At 45.9% G+C, this 20,785-nt stretch overlaps 2 long non-coding RNA genes across 5 annotated transcripts; one reads left to right on the top strand and one right to left on the bottom strand.

The window, feature by feature from the left end:
- Positions 1-707: 707 nt before the first annotated feature.
- LOC147822041 (uncharacterized) lies at positions 708-3,922 on the top strand. 3 transcript variants are annotated; one of them, XR_015446257.1, is made up of 4 exons: positions 708-1,050; positions 1,131-1,333; positions 1,739-1,951; positions 2,156-3,922. It is a non-coding gene; the product is annotated as an uncharacterized LOC147822041 (long non-coding RNA). The 3 variants fall into 3 exon arrangements; XR_015446258.1 differs by having other exon boundaries at positions 1,131-1,951; positions 2,156-2,232; positions 3,111-3,922; XR_015446256.1 differs by having other exon boundaries at positions 1,131-1,951.
- Positions 3,923-14,399: 10,477 nt separating this feature from the next.
- LOC110348834 (uncharacterized) lies at positions 14,400-19,892 on the bottom strand. 2 transcript variants are annotated; one of them, XR_015446275.1, is made up of 4 exons: positions 19,705-19,892; positions 18,828-19,133; positions 17,165-17,235; positions 14,400-15,284 (listed from the first exon to the last, which is right to left on the bottom strand). It is a non-coding gene; the product is annotated as an uncharacterized LOC110348834 (long non-coding RNA). The 2 variants fall into 2 exon arrangements; XR_015446274.1 differs by lacking the exon at positions 14,400-15,284 and having other exon boundaries at positions 15,331-17,235.
- Between the last annotated feature and the right edge of the window lie 893 nt (positions 19,893-20,785).

The following is a 20,785-nucleotide window of genomic DNA, read 5'->3' as shown; positions in this document are numbered from 1 at the left end:
GCATTTCCTAAGAGCTGGTGATGTGAAGCACATTTTTTTATACTTCTTTCCCATCCGTATTCTTCAGTAAATGTTTTTGCTTATCTTTTGCCCATTTTCTAATTAGAACAGCTTTTTGCTGTTGAAGTTTTTGACAGTTATGTGGTCGTCAAATATGTTGTTATCCCAGTGTATTATCAGCTCACACAGAGCAAACATTTTCATTTTGACGTTTGCCAGTGTATCTTTCCTTTTTTCTTTTATGGATCATGCTTTCAGTGTTATGTTTAAGAACTGATGAAAAAAAAAAAACTGATCACCAAGTCCTAGGTTCCAAGAATTGTCTGTATTTCCTTGTAAGTTGTGTTGTTTTGTAGATGACATTTAAATCTATGATTTGGAGGCTGAAAATGTAGCTCAATGTTCCAACAATTTCTAAATAAAATAAAATAAACCTACCATCCATTCTGCTGAGTTAATTTTCTGTAAGAGCGACATGTAAGGGAAGTTTCGTTTTCTGGCCTTTGCACGTCCAGTGACACAGCATGCTGAAAGAGTCGCATTTTTAAAAACTTCAGATGTGATACAGCTCTGCTGGTTAACTTTCTTGTGAACATCTATTTCTATGAGCATGTATCACTGTTACCCTGCTCTGTGCGTTGAGGTTTTCCCAGGTCTTAACTTGCTAACATTCCATCTCAACAAGTAAGAGAAGAGTGAATGTTATTCTTAGCTTCTCTAGAGTGTGCAGGAGAAAAGCTCATTCCACGGAAGCCACAGAGAGCAATCTCCTTAAAGTATCCAGGAGCTGCATCTTCAGGAGGGTGGATTTCCCAAGAATTTCCTGGCTCTGAGTGATGCCCTCTGAAAAGCAAATACGGCCCCTTTTTTGCCATTGGTTGGCAGCATGATCTACTGACAAGCTTCCTGCCGAGCTTAGCGTCCCAAGGACAGTGGAGAAAGAAGAAAAATGCTTCTCAGCTGAGGTGGATTTGACTCTGCTGACCAGCCCGCACAGGAGCTGGACTCTTTCGCAGGGAGCAGTGGGAGCAGCTGCGCCCCCAGCTTGTGGTGAGTGTGACCCTCCCAGCCCTCCAGGTCCTCATTCCTTGGGCAGCCAGCAAGGAGCATTCTCGTGTTTGCTTCCCCAGGACCTCAACATAGGACCCAGCAGACACTGGGTGGGCAGCTAAGGTCCAGTTGGGCCTGAGGTCTCAGCCTTTCCTGCTCCTGGGCCCAGTGGGAAGGAGCCCTCGTGCCAAGGCATTTCCAGGACTCAGCACCACCTCTCTAGGCTCTGCAGCCAGTGTGCCCATGAAATTCACTCCTCTGCAGGCAGCTTGTCCCTCCCTGTGTAAGTGGACAATGGGGTCAGAGCTAAGGGTGCTGCTAGAGGTAGCACCTGTTCAGGAGGGTCCCTGGGGCAGGACACGGAAGGACAATCTCCCTCCCACATCCTGCCTCCTCTCTCCGCTTCCTGACCTCACAACATGAGCAGCCACTGGGCCTCCAGTCCCTTCCGCCACACTGTTCCCTGCCTTGGAGCCAGCCTGGGCCAGGCAAGGACTGGGACCTCTGAAACCATTCACACTTTGGGTGCCAGGCGTTGCATCCCAGTGAGGAGGAGTGACTGAGACAGATGAGGATGATGTGATGCTGACGGAGCTTCATGTGCGGCACGTCTTAAACTTAATATGTGGGGTAGGCTGGCTACTTCTCATCAACACCTGTGTGTGCACTCATCAAATCCATTTTACAGACAAGGAACCGGGGTTTAGGAGAGTCCCGTGCCTGGCCCAGCGCCACACTGCTGGGACATGGTGGGCCTGAATTCCAAGCCCACACTTCCCGGCCCCCGGATGAGATCACATGTGCTGAGATCTGGCATCGCGCCTGTCTCTTCCCGGATGTCTGGATGATCACCATGTCCGCTCCTGTTCGGCATCCCTGTGTGTCAGCTCCTGCCTGCGAGGTAGGCGAATGAGCTGCATCAGCTGAAGCCGGTGGTGTTCCAGGAACCCGAAATCTTTGAGGGTGACTCCAGGCCAGAGTGGTCTCAGGGGGATATTTTTAATCACAGCAGTGGTGGCGACTGGGGACAACAGAGGTGACTTATGTGGTCTATGTGGTGGGAACCTGGAGAGAATATTTCACATTTTCTGTTACCCTTTTCCAGACTCTGGTGCTCTGAGGGCTCCAGCCATCCTCAGCTCTGGTTCCACCCACCTGCCTCCTGCCTGACCCAAAGCAAAAGTAGGTCCCTCACATCCTCAGGGCTTGCAAGGGGCTGTTTTACAGCTGGTGGGGTGGTCCCAGCCCAGGCTGGGCTCCTCCCCTCCCACAGGGGCTGGACCTGGGTGCTGTCTTCCAGGGGTTCAGTCACAGCAGGACCCCCCCCCCCAGCCCTGGGCTGTGAATCTGAGAAGAGGGTTTTAAAAGATTTGCATTGCAAAGCAGCAGAGGAAGCCTTCACCAAGGAAAGTCTTCTAAACTAAGGACCCTGTGAAAAGGAGCCTTCCTGGGTGGTTAGGGTATGGACATGTTGTAGGGTCCATAAGGTCCAGATTGGGGAGGGGGCTGACCACAGTCCCTTCACAGGGCGGGCGATGCAGGGTGCTGAGGCCCTCTAGGTCAGGACCAGGAACCTGGGGGACACAGCAGCTGCTCCCAGGTGGGGATCTAGGACAGGAGGCAGGCTGGTGTCCTGAAGGAGTAGCTTCTTTTCTTCCGCTCCCTTACATGGATGGGGAGGGACATCTTTCTCTCCCACACCACACATGCAGGAAGAAGTAAAGATCCAAACATGACATAAATGCAGGCAGAATATTCCAGATGCTTGCCTAGAAAACTGGGAAATGTGTTGCAGGGAGGACAGGGGGTTAGAAGGGGAGACTGAGAGTAGAAGGGAAGATGAAGGAGCTGTATTCAGCTGAGATCAAGAGTGATCCCCAGAACTTCCATGCCCTCAGAGGACAGGCTCCTGGGAGGTGACTGATCATGCCGGTGTTTGACTTGCTGTTAGGAGGGGACCCTGGTTAGAGGCAGTCCCTAGGGTCCATCTCCCTCCCAGCTCCTCCCTTCTTGCTCTGCTTCCTGGTCTCTGTGCTGTGTTCCACTCTTCTCTGCCGCAGATCCCCCCACACTCCATTTCTGCCACAGACTGAAACTTCTGAAACCGTGAGCCAAAATAAAGCTCTTCTTCTTCCGTGTATGGGGGCCAGGCATTGTACGTCAGTGATGAGAAAATGACCAAGACTGGCTGGGAGGGCTGCACAGGCCCGAAGAGCAGCCCCTAGAGCACCTGCAGCAGGGAAGCAGCTACTCTTCCCTTGAGTGGGAATGCTCTGCCCACAGCTGCCCCCGTGGGTGTCTCTCTATCTGCAGCCCCAGCCCAGATGTGCACCCTTAACAGAAGTGGGGAGAAACCTCACCTTCTAACCCACAGAAACTTGGCTTTAAATTGGGTGGAGCTGGCCACACCCCTCTGCTGTGTCTCCATTCTGGGGCAGACTTCAACCACGTGGAAACAAAGACGAAATCCCTTGCTGTCCTTTTCTTGTGTAACTGTGTTGAGGATCAAATTAGAAAGGAGACTTGGAAGTCAACAGGACAGTCACAAGAGCTGCTTAGACCAAAGGCCTGTACTGAGGAAACACTGAAAAAATATGAACCCTGGTGCTTCCTTGGTGGCAGGAAGGTCCTGGAAGACTGTGCTGAACGTGAGGAACGGCCAAGATGCTTGACCAGAAGCAGCCATTACTTGGTCTTAAATTATTAACTCAAGGAGGTCAAAGAGCTTTCATAAGATGTCACTCTGCCTTCAGCACACTCTCTGGCTATGCAGTAAATAAAGGTTCCAGTTTTTAATTAGCACAGCCTGGCTTAAGTCATTCTTACTGCATGAGAATTTTAATTAATAAAAACAAGTTCATAATGCGTGTCAGTGCGGAAGGATGGTGATAATCCTGGCATCGCATGTGGGATTTCTGGGAGGTCCAGCCATGCAGAAAGGATGGGGTGGGGGGTGGGGGGGCGCGTAATAAGATGACTGAATTAACGTTCTTGAAAGTATAATGATGTTAAATGCAGCCAGAGCAGACAATAAATTTCCAGCATGACTTCAACTTTGTTCCTTAAATCCCCAAAGATAAACACAATACACAACATAAAGGCATTAGTGAGTTCCTAATTCTTTCAATTGATAGGACACAATAAATCCCCTTTTTCCATGTGATGCTAAGCCTTGGCTGCCTTGTTAGTTATATGTTACTTCATGGCATATTATCCTAAAAGTTTCATCTCATTACAGCTTCACAGCATCAATACAAAGTGCAGAATTCCCTTATCTGAGTCAGATAAGGGAATGAAGCTCCTCAGATGCCATTCCTTACACATAGCTTTTTGTGCACAATTGCTCTCAATTGCTACACTTTTGAAACACTTGAAACTAAAGAGTTAGGTTAGCTAGCAGCAACCCCAAGCCACGTACCCAACATTGGAACAAGTGTAGAGCTCGTGTGCAGCAAGAAGGAAAATGACAGTAGATCCATAAAGCAGTCTCCAGTCCACAGTAACTGTGCCACACAGTCATGAATGCCTCGGAATTCACAGTAACTCTGTCATACAGTCATGAATGCCTCGGAATTCTCTTGACTAGGACTTGAAACCTGCAATAATCACCCAGGCCCTCAGCTCCAACCCTGAGTGGAGAAAGCACGTAAGAAAGCACACATCTACAGCTCAGTTATTTTCCCAGCTTGCTCCATGCCTGCAAAATGTGAGGACACAAGTGCCACATTTGATTTTACCTTGCCTCTATTTTTTTAAGTTCAAGATGTCAGTGTTTCTGCCGATATTATCATCTCCAACTCTGTGTGGACCTCCTGCGAATATCACTGGTGTTGATTCCGTTAAATAAAAAACACAAAGGGGAACATCTCCTACAGAAGAGACAATCTCATAAACCTCACAGAACCCCTAATGTCTGCTTCGGAGGCAGACTCTAACCCTCTCTGACGGCCTTCTGTGAGTGTGCAATTCTCTGCAGCACTGCAGCTGAGCTTTCTAAGGTCCTAACAAGTGGTCTTGGAGCCGAGCTGTCAGTTACATTTCAAACTGTGTTTACTTGGCCCTACACTGCATTTCTCCTCTTGGATCCATTTAAATGTTAACATTATTTGGCAATAGGAGAGGCTGGCAATTTTTAAAACCACTGGGCCCTGACTCCCTTTTTAACACCTTTTTCCTCAAAGCATCTCTTTCCTCATGGATTTTTCAATATTAAATAGCACTTTCAACACTCCGATCAGGAATCACCTTTGCTAGATTAACGGGTCGGTTAGTCAAGGTTTCCACTCTCTGTGTAACTGCAGGAGGAGTGAGAAAGGCTGTTTCCGCAGACACCTAAGGAGAAGCCCCTCTCCCCGGTCCTGGGATGTACTCCCCTCCCTCCTGACCCCAATGTCCGCATCAGCTTTTCCGAGTCAACCTCTGCCCCTCTGCACCCCCCTCAACACCCTGGCCTCTGCCAGCCCTCGCGTCCAGCCACCCTAAGCTCTCAGGCATTTGTGACCGAGGCCTCCCACTGTTGAGTGCTACGCCGTGTTCATTTTTTATTGCTTGTAAATAGTTATCTCAAGTCGCAGTGGCTCAGAACAACAGCCATGTAAGATCTCATCACCCCTGGCAGACAGCTTCGTTGGTTGCTGTAATTCAAGATCCTCCAAAGTTATGATGAGGTTGTCATCCAGGGTCACAGTCACCCCAAGACCAGACTGGAGGAGATCCATGTGTCCCCAGTGGTTCTCAGAAGACCCAGTGCCAAGTCCCCCATGGCCCATGAGAAGCCCACATGGCAGACACTGATGTGTCTCCCCAACAGCCATGCGTGGTTAAAATGTGGCCAGAAATCCAGCTGGAAGTCACACTTGGAGGGAAATGGGTTATCTGGGGGACTGGGAGGGATTTGGGCTGCTTGAGAGTCTGTAATAAAGGAAATGCAAACAAAAGGACACTTTGGAATGAGAGGGAATCCGAATCAAGGGGATCCTGGAGCCCTCAGGCAGATGTCCATAGTGCTCTCAGCTTCCTCCAGGGCTGAGCCTGTGGAGTATGAGGAGGCTTCCCCTGAGGGAGTGCAGCGGCTCCCTGGAGAGGACACTGCACACACAGACGGGGAACGCTGAACACACTTGAGCAAGGAGATACTCTAAGATGGGGGAAGAAGAATTATATGACAAAAACATTATAGCAGATGCAGGGGCAGGGCCAGTGGGAGGGGAGGGTTAGGTAATTCCTGTGCCTTGGGAGGAAAGGAGGAGAGATTTCTAGAACAAGGAAAGGATGGCTACACAGACAAGGACATTTGGCAGAGACGTCTTGTTGGGTAGGGGACACAGAACATCTCCAAAGAGCTCAAAGGGAGGAATTGGGAAAATCAAAGCCAGACCTCAGTCTTCCCACCTCCTTCCCTTGGGGGAACCTGGGACATGGAAGATCACAATGCAGTTCATGCACATCAGCCTCTCAGGCACATGGAGAGGGCAGAGGGGTGAAGAGTTGGTCTCAGGGACGCATGGAAGATACCTCGCACTCCCTGTAAGGGACACCCCACCTCCCACACTGACAGGCAGACACAGAGCCAGAGTGGGGAGACAAGTCTCCCAGCTTCTTCATGGCAGGACTATATTGAAGACTATGCCTGGCCCATGTGTAGAATCAGAGACCCTAGAGGGAGTGATGGAGTGCAGCATGTGGGCTCTTGATCCCGTGCTTAGCTGTCAGTCACTTTCCCCGAGGCCAGGAGTGAGTGGGAAAGAAGCAAAGGACTATTGCTAACAGTATCAGGATGGAGAGAAAGAATGATCACGCGAGGAAAAAAATGCATGGTAGAGTTAAACATTTCCCATTAAAAGCTTATGAAGTGCCAAGTTGAAAGTTGTGCATGTTCAAGACTTGCTTTAAAAGTCATTGCAGGTTCTTCCCCAGCATAGGAGAGAGCGCTTAGTGCAATGGGTACAGGGAAGGGTCTGCCGGAACTGGGAACCTCAGAGCAAGGCAGCCGAGATTCACACCTGCAGTCTCCCCCTTCTGGGCAGGCGCACTCATCTCATTGGTAAGAGAAGGACCCACCCACTCTCCTGAACGGAACCGGAACCGAACCACCTCTTTCTTCCTCAGTGAAGAACACAGATTAGAATCTCAGTAGGCTCAAGCTACGTATCATGATACTCACTCCAGAGGGAAAATCTCTCTATGAACTGGACACACACAGGAAGAGGCACAAAAGCAGTAGCCATGTGTTAATAGTGCTAGAATCCCGGGAGGGGAAGTAATTTCTGTTTTGGACACTATATTAACCACTTGTGACAATGAACATACATTGCTTTTACAACCTAAAATAAATACAGTGATATTTCAGCTGTTGAATGGCTCCAAGCTGGAATTTTTCACTACTCCAACAGCAAAGCTCAAAAAATTATCTGTTCAGCATTGACAGACAAACGGAAATCCGACCTGTGAAAACCTGTACCAGGGGACAGTGAGTCACACCCTAGGTCTCGCCGTGGACACGGAAGGGGGTGCTTCAGGCTAAGCACAGCTGTCACCCACACAACATACTGTGCCCGTGTCAGGGCGTTCACACATTCCTCATGTGAGTGTGTGCGTGTGTGTGTGTGTGTGTGTGTGTAATATCATAACTATGGCTCCAAGGAAAGTCGGTGATTCCCGCAGTAAAGCTAAGAGGAAAACTGTGACAACCACGACAGGGTTAAAGAAAGACATAATTGTAAAATTTGCCACAGTCCTGGAGAAATGCATTTATAAGTGTAATTTTAGGGCCTCAGAACCAATTATTTGGTTTTCTATTATATCTTATGGGGAAGCGTGTTCAATTCCCAAACTTTTCAGTGCTCAAACATGAATTTGGAAGGCATTGAGTTTGACAACTGAGGCACCTCTGTAAATAAAAGCAAATAAATCTCATTTCACTAAAGTTTATTTTCCATCTAGGAAACTTAAAGAAGGGTCTACAAGCCCCATATTGCTGAGACTCAGATCTCAGGGGTTTAGCCCAAGTCTCCCCTGAATACATATACAAGATACAAATGGTCACCTAGATCACCAGGGGAAAATAGAAATTCCAAACCCCTAAATTCCAAAGAGGATTTTGAAGAGGCTGATGTTCTTGATTATCCATATAAGGGGTCAGTGGTTTGGCACATTTTCTTCTATTTAATCAACTGGTACCTCAAATCTGACTGTTTTGATAAAGTGCCCAAATGTCCTATGGTTTTGAAAGATACTGAGAAATCCAGCCCACATAATGTTTTTTGAGCAATTAAATTTGTAGCCACAAGATAACAACTCTATCCAGGTGTGACCTTAACTGCTAAGCATTTCATTATCACAATCAGGATAACTGTTCTCTCACTCAATAAAAGGCTGGAATTATATAAACAGATTTAAAGTAAACTGTGTGAAGTGAAAATAGAGAAAAGAGCAACATCTATTTCCTTCATCACGTGTTCTATTTAACAGGGACTTGTGTGCTAGAACCAAACACTGGAAAATTTCTTGAGGCATTACTTAGCTTTGTGTATTAAAAGTTATGGGTCAAGACATGAAAATGATTTAGTATGCTATCATCAGTGTGTTTCTGAAAATGAAATAGACTTTCAGGTTCAGCTCTGCTCAGAAAGCTTCACTCCCACACTTTCAGAAACTAAAAGCTGAGCAAGATGAGCATCAAAAGTTTTCTAGAAATCATCAGAGAACTGAGGCTCAGGGCACATGTGAGCCAGAAATCTAAAGGTGCAGGGGACCTGAGTCACAGCCGACACCTGCTCACCTCCGGCAGGAGGTCCTGGTGTCATACACTGGTATAAGGATAGAAACGGTCATTGTGTTGGCACCCAAAGCTGAAATACCTATCTGTAAATCCAGGAAATATTTACAAAGTCAATATGAAGAAAACTGAAGAACAAAAACATGCAGAACAAAAATATGAAGAAAACACTGAAGAACAAAACAAGAGAGTTGACATTTCTCAACCTCATGGCTTCCTCTGTGGCTATTAGTAATTAGATGTATTGGCAGAAGAATCAGCAGACAGATCAATGGAAGAGAGCGGAGGGCTCAGAAACAGGTCCACTTAGTGCAAGTTTATTTGACAGAGGAGGAGAAATGACTAATGGAGAGAATCTTTTAAGCCAATGAGTTGGAACAACTAGGTATACACATGCAAGGAATGAATCCACACACAGCCCTTACCTCTTTCAGAAACATTAACTCAGAGATCATAAACCTAAATTGTAAGCATGAAACAATTTTTAAAATTGAGTAAAAGAAAACGATGTGAGAAAGACTAGATGGCCTTGGGTCTGATAATTTTTCAGATACCACACCAAAAGCACAGTACATGAAAAATATAAATAGTAAAGTGAACTTCACTACAATGAAAACTACTTTTAAAAAATGAAATACACTTAAGTACACTTGATAATACACTTAAAGAAATGAAAAGGTACATCAAACTTGGAGAAAATGTTTTCAAACCCAAATCTAATTAAATATCTCTCAAATAAAACATTGAAGAACACTTAACATTCAACAAAATGAAGACAAAGAATGTAACTAAGATACAGGCAAACAATCTGAACAACTGGTGAAGAAGACATACACGTGGCCAATGGCACATGCGAAGATTCCCAGCCTCACCTGTCATCCGAGAAGTACGGAATAAAACAACAGCAACATTTCCCACACACCTGTCTAAGCAGCTGAAGTCCTAAACACTGGGAATACTCTAATGGGTTGAATTAGGTCCCATGAGAATGATACGCTGGAATCCTAACCCCCAATAACACAGAATGTGACCTTATCTGGAGATAAGAATTTCACAGTGGTAATCCAATTACAAAGAGGTCACTAGGGCAGGCCACAGTCTGAGATGACAATTGGTGTTGGGGAGGTTTAGACACAGAGGCAGACACACAGACAGGAGACGATAAGAAACCAGCCGCGCGGTGATGCCGCAGTCAGAATTAGAGAGATGCACCCGTAAGCCGGGGAAAGACTGAGGCAACCGGAAGCCAGGAGAGCCATGGAGCGGGCCTTCCCTCGGTCCCACAGGGCAGCATGGTCCTGTTGGCACCGTGATTTCCACTTCTGACCTCCAGTACTGTGAGGAAATAAAGTCCTGCTGTTCTAAGCCACCTAGTCCCTGGCACTTGGTGACTGAAGCTCTGAAGAACTAACACAAGCAACTAATACAGTTGGATCAAAGATGCCAAGTGACAACCACTGTCATTCGTTATGGGAGAAATACCAAGTGCCTGGCCATTTTGGGAGAAAATTTGGCAATTTCTTGCAAAGCTAAACAAAGTATCAATAAAAAAATCACATAGGGCCAGGGCTTTAGCTCAGTGGTTTCGCCACCTGCTGCTCAAGTGCAAGGACCCAAGTTCGATCCCTGGTACCAAAAAAAAAAATCACACTCCTAGGTATTTACCCAACTGATTTGAAATATTACATCCATGGAGAGATATACATGTGACTCATAGAAACCTCATTTATCATTGTCCCAAACCAGCTGGAACCAAACAATGGGTGAATGTATTAATAAGCTAATGTGCATGCATGCAATGGAATATCATCCATAGACAGGAAGAAATGAGATCTCAAAAACCTGAATACATCCTGAAACACATACAAAAATCAGGTGCTTTCTGCTGAGTGAAAGAATCCAGCATAAAAGAGGATGCATACTCTATTGTTCCATTCATTTGACATTCTGGAAAAAGTAAAACTATAGTGACAGCTAAAAAGACCCATCATTGGCAGCATTTCAAGGAGGAGGAGGAGGGCTGAGGCATCGGGGATACTTTACAGCAGTAAAACTGTTCTGTGTGAGGCAGCAATGGAGGCGGTGGGACACTGACAAAACCCACAACACTGAAAACATTGAGTTAACCTCTGAACCCTAAAAAATCAATTAGGAGGTTGGAAGAATGTGGAAGAAATGCAGGATATCGAGGTAAAGCATATACCTGTAATAAAAGTGCATGAAACCACTTCCTTGAATGGGGGGTTGGTCAATAACATGTTAACCTGTGTTTGGAAATGAGTGGAATCTGTAGGACCCCAGGCAGAATAAATTGCATGCATGATGTTCCATGTGTGTTCTGGTTAAGAATTGCGCTCCTACGTAAGTGTACAAGAATGGAGGAACTGAGTTCATGGAAGATGCTGGGAACCAGGTTCCTCAGCAGTGGAAAGGGAGGATGCAGAGAATGAAGGGAGAGAGAAAGAACGGTTCGGTTCGTGTGGCAATGGATCAGAGCTGGACACAGACCTAACACGGACTCTTGCTTATCTTAATGTGGATGCAAGTAATTGCATATGAAGTGTTAGGAACTTCAGAGCCCCTACAGAGCAAGCCCCCTCCTCCCCTCTCCCCCTGCCCCACTCTGGCCACCAGGAACAGGAAACTTCCACATAGCTAAGGCCTGACCTCCCTTTGTCAGTGACTCTCTGCCTAGTTAAGGTCTTTCTGCCCCACCTGTTTCTTGGTCAGATGTTCCAGTGAGAGGGGGGCTTTCTGAAAGCAATTACTCCATCCCCTCCACCGAAACCTGTTGCCACATACCCCAGCCCCAATTAGCCACCCTCACCAATGGACTAGGGCTCTCCCACCTGCAAAATGCCATATAACCCCCCAGTTCAGCCCATACTGTGGCTGATCTCCCTCCTGTGAGTCAGTCCCGGCAGGCTGCAGACTGCCACCCCCAATAAAGGCTTGTTGCTTGATGCCCGTGTGTGCCCCCTTCTTCGGTGACCCTTTCACCAAGTAGTTGCAGATATGGATGCATGTACAGATAGTACACACTGGATATTTGTTTGTTTCGTCAATTCAGAAGCCAAGAGACAATGACTCCCAGCAGCAGTGAGCAAACCTCATGCCCATGGTTTCTAATGCTGCTCTCCAGTTAAATTAACAACTTTTCTTGGTGAAATGCAAGATTCTAGGATAGTAAAGGAGATATGTAAAATGAGTCTAGTGCATTTTGCCATGCATGAAAGGAGATATGAAAGAAAGAATAAAAGAAAGAAGGAACGGAGAGACTGAAAGGGGAAGGAGGGAGAAGGGAAGCAGGAGGGAGAGGGGAGAGAGGAAGGAATGAAAAATTTGTGTGATGAGGTTGACTCAAGGTCACACAGGAGCCTAATGAGGAGGCTTTCGGTGGTCAAAGTTGGAGCAGCCGAAGCAACAAAATAAGGTGGTATTTCATCATAAGTGAAAATCTAGTATAAATACCCATACATGCACACTGACAGATAAACGAGTGAACAGATAAAAATAGTGGGACCTAGAAAATTTCCCATCTGGAAGAATTCCCCATAGTTGGTAGAGCACCCCGACCTCATAGATGGGAAGGGTGACCACCCAGCCCCTCGTCAGGGTGGTCTGTGTATGGGAGTTCCACTGTGCATGTACGGTGTGGGAGTGGAGAAAAGGTGGCCTTACAGCGGAGGAACTTGAACACTGCCTCAGTCAGGTGATGAGACCTGGTGCCCTCAGGCACCCTGGATGCCACAGGACGGGACTGGGACTTCCTCCCACGCACAGCTTTCAGCAATAAAACACTTGCATGAATCCCAATGGGGAGACATTCTACCAAATGCCTAACCTGCACTGCTACAAAATTTAAATGACTATTTTAAAAAAGGAAAGTCTGAGAAACTGTCACAGTCATGAAGAGGGAAATGTGGAAACTCTGTTATTTTTGCAATTTTTTCTGTAAATGTAATTTTTTCTAAAGTAAAGCAGCTTTTGAATAAACAAGCTCGCACTGTTTTTAGGGGACAGTGGCCCTCGCGATGCTTGATAATGGCACTTCATTAAGATTCAGGCGTTTGTGGGTCTCTCCTTCCAGCTCCACCCATGGCCCTGGCTTACCTGCAAAATTGGATTCATTTCAGAGACCCTCACCAAATTTCAGCATTATTTCCATCTATTGCTGGAGGAAAATCAACACTCCATCTTCATCATACTGTACAGGCTAAAAATTTCATCTTCGACTGCACGGCTGCCAGAGTTTCCGGTATTTGGTGCATAACTAATGGACTCATCCCTCACGGAAGGAAAGGTGTCAGGAGGAACATGACTGATAAAGCCATGCTGACTTCGGCGGGCAGAGGGGAAAGTCGATCGACACTGCCAGAAATCAGGCCCTTCCTGATAAGATGCCAGGACGGCGTTCATTCATACCCATCCAAGTAAAGACAGATGCTATGGATCTGCATGTGTCCAAATTTGTATCTCTGAATCTGGGGCCAAGCCCTTGGCAGAGGGAAAGGTAAGCTTGCTGTCTTTCTCCCAGCACATTCCTCCCAGAGGGAGCTCTCTGTTTTGGGAACGGTGGTACTGTTTAAGCAGAGACTGAGTCCTTGGTCCCTGTGGATGACCCAGCCGGCCCTGCATTCTAAGTATCGTGGTGACAGTCCCCATGTGAAGAGCAGTCGCTGCCTGGGCTCCAGGGCCACTGTCATGCCCACCCAGGCTCCAAACTCACAAAGTAAAAGGCAAATCGTTCCCTACAAGGCTAATCACTCTTTAGCTTAGTTAACATATTTTGGCTTTATTTTTTTTAATAGATTTTTGAAATAACCAGTGTTTACCTTTAAAAAGTACACACAAATCAAATTTCCTCCCTTGCCACTGTTTTTAGAGCACATTTCAAGGGGCAAATGAGTGCATTGAATCAAATGAAGCATTTTAAAAAATAAGGGAACATTGGAGAGTAACCTCTGGATGGTGCCCTCCTTGGAAGCTGGTGATGCCCCCGGAACAAAACCACAACAACAGGGATTGTAGATCATGTGTTTTCTTCATAGATTGCAATTTCTGGGCAAATCTTGTCTGGAAAGAGGAACCAATAACATCTCTGCCTCTTTGTGGTACATATTGCTTCTCCACAGAATATCTAGGGGTTTCAAGATTTAATTCAGCAGACTGCAACAAATGCCTAATCAGAAAGCATTTTTCTATCCCTAGCTCTTAAAGAAGAAAAGAGCACAGGTTGATAACAAACCCACGGGCAATGAGCTGTAGACGTCCCGGGAGACTGCAGCCCTCTGCGGAGATCAACGAGAGGAGACCTTTCTAATAATAACATCAGCAGGAGGTGTGCCAGGGAAACTGTTTGAAATCTTAAAATGTTCTCATGAATGCATGGCTCAGACTCGAGGTCACCCACAGCCTCCCTGGTTTTAATTTCTTTAAAACAATTCCATCAATGCAAAAAGCCCTTGAGACTGTGGATGTACCTTTCCTATTCTGCACTGAAGGAAGCTGTGTGGTGCCCAGTGTCCAGCTGTGGTCACCTGTGTTGCAAGTGTCATTTCAGGCTGAAGTGGGGCTTACATGCAGTGGAGCGGATCCCCAGGAAGACCTCATATCGAGAAGGCTCGCCAAAGCTTGCAGGTGGGGAATTACCAGACACAGTGATAGCTCTTCACAGTCCACAGATGATTCTCCTCTTTCATTAAATGTTATCTCTCTTGGCTCACGGTGTTCTATTTGCTAACAGATTGTAGACTATATGAGTTTAGCTCAATGCCTACTATTAAGGTAGATTTTAGTGGAATTTAAAAGCTGCATTGTATAAGCATGAGAAATGTAAAGCCAAAACGTTAGGTTTGCATTCGAGATTAGGGAGAGAGAAGTGACATTTTCTGTTCATGTAAAAAGGAGGAAGATTTATTGAAACGGTGTCCCAGTGGCTAGAGGACATGCCTGTGACAGAAATTGGTCTTTGGGTTTTTTTTAGAAGGAAAGCAGATATTCAAGAGAACCCTGTTCCCAGGTGTGTGTGTGTACACAAATGGGAAGTGTGGAGAGCTTGGGAAGACTTCCACAAAGGTCTAGGAGTCGAAGAAAATGCATAGACAGCTCTCCAATGAATCTTCCCAACTTTGCTTTGCCCCATGCCCTGCAGAGCCCCAGTCCATGCGGCTTTCTGCTGTCTGCACATCACCTTGACACTGCCTTGCACACCTCACGTAGGTCTCAGTTGGAAAACACCGAGTGGTGGTGTGAAATAACCCTGGCTGAGAAGGTCGGGCATCGAGGCCCTGCTGTTCACAAGGCAGAGATGTGCTCTCTCCGCTCGTACAACAAACCCAGGGGAAACGAAGAGTGTGATACTCCCAGGATGGACAATCTATGACCGCGATGTTCACATCTACAGCCTGATGCAGCATAAAGAGAAGATAGCCTTCATTTTTCTATCATGTCACACCTAAAGAAGACAATCAGTTACACAGTTTAGCATTGGAAGTCTCTTTGTCTCCATGTTGAAAGCTATTTCAAGTTTCCTCAGCCTCCCCAAAAATATTTTCTTTAGACACAGGGAAATTAATATACAGGCAGAGCAAAGTGAAAACAATGTGGGTTGGAGTCACACAGGGTCATCTAAGGACAGGATGGTTAGATTTAGTAAATCAATTTCAGGACACTCAGTTCATTCTGACCTCATAAACAAGTAACACTAGTGTAAGTATCTCATGCATTATTTGTTATATGCTAAACGATTCCTTGCTTATCTGAAATTCAAATTTAACTTGGTGTCCTATATTTTATCAGGTAACCTTATTTGAAGTTTATACAGTTTACAAAAATGCTATGCTTAGTAAACACTAGTTTCCTTTTATTCATTTGGTATCCCTTTCAGAACAATCTGGAAGTACAGTAGTTTATTTCCTAGTCTACAAGACATAACAGAGCATAAAACACACTCTTTTTTTTCCTCAAGAAAATATTTTTGGCAGAACAGCTCTACTTTACATCATATGTGCTTGGGAAACGATTTTAAAATAGTTTTGTAAGGAAAATGTATGATGTTACTGATGTAAATACAATATACACTATACTGTACATAAGAAAACAGTTCTGGATTTGGAATAATGGCCAACTGGTGCGGAGAAATTATAAAATCACACAGAAAAAAGAAATATAACAGCACCAGTGAATACAGAAACGCAGCAGGAGAAATGCCACGAATATGTCGGTAAATGGAGTCTGTTCATTAAGGGGTCATTGTGAAAACAAATGCCACCACAGTGGTTCATAGCACATTGGTGACTAAAAAGCAGGGTGCAGTGGGAAATAAATGGCATTTGCACGAATCCCCATCTGGTAATCTCAGTCAGAGGAAATCTAGCAACAGTGACAACAAAAGCATCAATTTTGAATCAATTCCTGCCCAGGGAAGGTAGACAAATTATAAGTGGATTATATGCCGACAAAACAATATTTCAGTAAAAATCAGTAGGGAACACTGAAGGAAAAGTAAAACTTTCAATAAAATTCAAATGTCATGTGTCTGCATGCAGAAAAAAATAAAATTTCACTGACAATTAGTACACAGAGGAAGGCAAGAAGAGGGAAGAAATCTTGGATAAAGTTAGCTTAATCAGAAGCTTACCAAAAGATCCATTAATATTTGAAATAATCAAACATTGGCAGTAGTATATATAAACTATGCATGTACAGGAAGTCACCCAGTCTCTGCTCAGAATTCTCTAGGTCTCCAGGGCTTGTACCTCAGGATGAGAAGACCACCTTCTCCGAGACTGGAAATGCCTGTCTTTGCCCTGATGTTTTTTTCAGTTTGCACTTATTGGGCCCCCTGGGTGTGGCACCCTTGCTCCCTGCTGCCCTGAGCTCCACTATCTAGAGCTCCCGATAAAACTAAGAAACAACTACTGCCTTTTGGCTTGTCATATGGGTTGCGTTGACCTACAGGAATTTTAAGATAAATTGCTTTTTGGAAAAATGCTGGCAGATATGGGTCCACTCTACAAAGTGGGTACTGACCATATTTGAGAGAGGTTTAGGAACAACATACAAACAATTGTAGCAGGGTTAATTGCACCTGGCCTGCACACATCTTCATTCAAATCAGTGCCCAGATTCATCTTTCAAACCAAGAGTAAAGCCAAATGCAGGGCTGAGGGGCCGGGGGGGTCATAGCAGGCACAGAGATCAAGGAAAAGTGGCTGCTTCGTGTCAGTATTGTGCACAAAAACACTGTGCAAATTCAAAGTGAGAGGAACCACAAGTCCTCCAGACAGGGAGCTGGAAGTGACCAGGAAATCCCTGCGCCTGGAACAACAGGACCTGGCACCGTTGGCAGCCAAACGTGAAATTCAGTCTCAGAAGTTCAGAGTGAGGACTTCCCTCTGGCTTCCCTGAGGATGGAGAAGGAAGAGATTAATCCTAAAGTCCTGTTAGCAAAGTTCAAATTCACAAAACACTAGTCTGTTATCTTTAAGTAGCATACCTTAGTAGATTTTAGCTTATTTTTCATAATGATTATAAATGGTTTTAAAAGCCTCAATAAAGTGACAACTGGATAATAAGCCACTTGGGACCTGGATATGGTTTTCAGGTCACTAGCTATGGCCCTACTGTGACTGCCACCCCTCATACCCGTGGCTGGAGTAGAGCCCCAAACCCCAGGTCATGTGGGGAAGGGGAGAGGCGTAGCTGTGCCCCTGCTTGCCAGTGATGTGCAGGACTGGGCTGCTCCTCTGAGGAGGAAAAGCTGCAGGTCCCAGGGTCAGTCATCTGCTCAGCATCTCACACTTCCTCTTCTCTCAGGCCACATGTCACAGTGGTGACCCCAACTGGCCTCCCACAAAGGTGGCCCTGCCAGCCTCTGCTTGCAGTGGAGCTCAATGGTCCAGATTGTTTTTTCCTTCCTGGTGGAGGTCCCAGAAGTATAGAGGACATTCACCAAAATGATAGATCTCTCCTCTGTAATTGTGCCTGGGAACGGCTGCTCTCCTCTGGCGTGGGCTGCACTCGGGGCTTGGTGAGTCATGAAGCTAACAGATGAGGGCAGAGGACAGTGTCTGGGGAAGAATCATGCCCAGACTGCTGGCACCAGAGGAGGGACTGGAGTGCCCTGTGCAGGGCGACCCTGTGCCACCTCACTTTTCCCAGGAAGCCATTCCACTCAAGCACAAGGGAATGGATGGGTCCTGGAGAATGCCGTGGCCACTGTGGATCAGAGAAGCTTTGATGTAAGGGGCTGGGGGGACCAAAGTTCCCCCTGCAGGGACCGTTTGGGTGGGGCTGGGACCTCTGTGGCATTCACAGGCAGGGTATGCTGTTTCCTCCTCAGATGTCAGAGCCAGGGGATTGGAGGAATGGAGAGAAAGAGGCGGCACCCCTGAGAGATGGGAGAATCTTCCCGAAGGGTCAGCACTAAGGGAAAACATGGAGCCACAGGAGAGGAGACTGGGAATGTGGGTGAGTCCGAATGGCCATCTACCAACACTGAGATCGGGTGACACAGATAACTCCCCTTTCCGCTACCTGTTTCTTATCTGTGAAGGGGGAAATCGTATTGCCATAGTATTGACACATTGCACATAGTCAAGTGAATGTTACTGTTTGCAGAGTAAAACCAAGAAAGACCTGAAATCTAAGAGGAAAGATAAAATCTGGAAGATGTCAGAACTGCAGTGCTTTAAGCTCCAACACATAGACCCAACCATGGGTAAACTGAACCAGCCTATTTCATCACCATACCACCTCAGGGCAGCAACAATCTGGACAATGGGCCTCAGCAACCACCGGAGGATATTCTGTTTCCATGTATTAACCTTCTTAGTTATTACTGGTACTGATTGCTCCAAGCAAGTGAAGACTATTGTGAGCGCCTGAACTTAAGCAGCTCTGTGCAATTGAAATCATAACCAAAGCAGAATTAATGAAGCCTCTTTGTGTGGCATTAGCAAGGCAATTTCTATGAGAATCCCCAAGGCACAGATACCTTGAAATCCAAGAAACGTGAAAGGTAGTTGAATTCTTATTAGCAGCTCATGCTACAATAAGCTCTTCACCATCACTAGCAGGCATTCAGTAGGAGTCTATTGCTTTGGAAGCCAGTGTCTCATCTTGTAAACAGAGAACATATTGATCAGTTGCAAAGGAACTAGAAACAAAGCAGCAGAGCTGTATGCATGACAGACTTAGCTCTCTTAGGAGAACTTTCTCGCACACTTGCCATGATCTGTTACCTTCACCAAGATGAACACAATTATCTCTTCCTCCAGTTACTCTTCCATTCCTGACTCACCTGAAGTGAAGAGAACACCCTGTTCAAGGCCCTTGGGACTCTGGTTGATGCAAAACATTCATCAACAGGTAAGACTGGTGCTGTGTTCCAACCTGCAATGTTCTCCAAAGGCCTTTTTCTTTAAGTCTTGGGTGGAACCTTCAAGAAGATGGACCTAGAGGAAGTTTCTAGGTCATGGGGGCCATGCCCTTGAAGAACACTGTGGAGCCTCAGTCCCTCCTCCTCCTCTCTTTTGCTTTCTGGCCATGAGATTTTACTCTACCATGTGCCATTTTCATGACATGTTCCCTCATCACAGGCCTAAAAGCCACACTGCCACCAAGCATGAACTGAAACCTTTGAAACTGTGAGCCTACATAACCCCTTTCTCTTTATAAGTTGATTATCTCTATTATTTGTTATGTTGATGGAAAGCTGACTAACTCACTGGGTGACTGTATCCAGGCACAGTTGATATAATATGTGTGCCCTCAACAATATAATATGTGTACAGTATTCAACACCAACTGGCGCATTGCACCTAAACTGAGTAGCTCAAGAATGAGAAGTCCCCTGGAGATCTCAAGCATACCTTCACTTGGGCACACTGAATGAATTTATCACTGATTTCCTTTGTCCCTGGGTCTGGAAGAACAAATTCTCAATGCCACATTTCTCCCAGTTTCAATGCAGCTCTTTAAAACCTCCCCAGGAAAGTTCATAAATGCCTTCCCTGGCTTGGTGTCCTCCAGTGCACTCCTGAAGATGACATTCTATGGGGTCCATGGATGGACATTTGAAACACACACTGTCAAGCCATTGGCTGGCCAACAGCCAATCAGATACTCTCAATGGTATTAAGCAAGAATGGGAGGTGGAACACTGGCACAGTGATATCACTGATACTGGGACCCTCAGCCAGATTGGACAGGAGGAGGCTGATGTGGAGGCTGACAAAGGGCTCAGCATGAGAAGCCAGGAAGCCAAGTGACCTCTGAGACAGATGCACCTTTTCTATGTTTTTTCTTAGAGTGTTGAAATTTTCTCATATTCTGCTCCTGGATAACGCCTAGATGAACTGTTAAAAACTTGGACTTACTTCTCCTGTTTTTCATCCTTATTAAGTGATCTTTGCTCCGTTCTACCATGGGAGACTCTTTCTTAGAAGACCGTTCTGCAGTCTTCTAGCAACCTAGTGACTTCAGGCAAGTTACATACCTCCTCTGGGTTTTAGTTTCAGCCTCTGCCAAATGACAACAATAACTTCCCTAAGTCCAGAGTTATTCTGAGGATCAAAAGAGTAAATTTGTTTAAGACAGCTATGATGTTGCCCAGACCCTGAAAGATATTTGGTCACAGTGATACTTCTACCCTTTCATTAGCTAGTTAGCCTTTCTGAACTCCTCCCTAGGGGAAGATCTGAATTAGAATAGAGTCTACAGGAAGGAATCTGTATTCCTCTGGGGGTTCTGCCCAGGGTCAGTGAGCTCCTAATGCAAATGGAAACGCTCTGCTTGTCTTGCTTTCTCTCCCCCTGGTTTCATGAATGTTCTTTTGTGCAGTCAACAGCAAAGATTCTGGGGCTACTCGAGCTCACCCCTTGTTCTGTGATTCTGGGCAAGTTAGCGCACTTGTTTACTCCATACTTCCCAATGTGTGAAATGCAAACAGGA

This window comes from Heterocephalus glaber, unplaced genomic scaffold, assembly GCF_053883595.1.
Source record: "Heterocephalus glaber isolate CG9 unplaced genomic scaffold, H.glaber_assembly_v1.0 deba00001687, whole genome shotgun sequence".
NCBI lineage: Eukaryota > Metazoa > Chordata > Mammalia > Rodentia > Bathyergidae > Heterocephalus > Heterocephalus glaber.
This window is presented reverse-complemented; position numbering and strand designations above follow the sequence as displayed.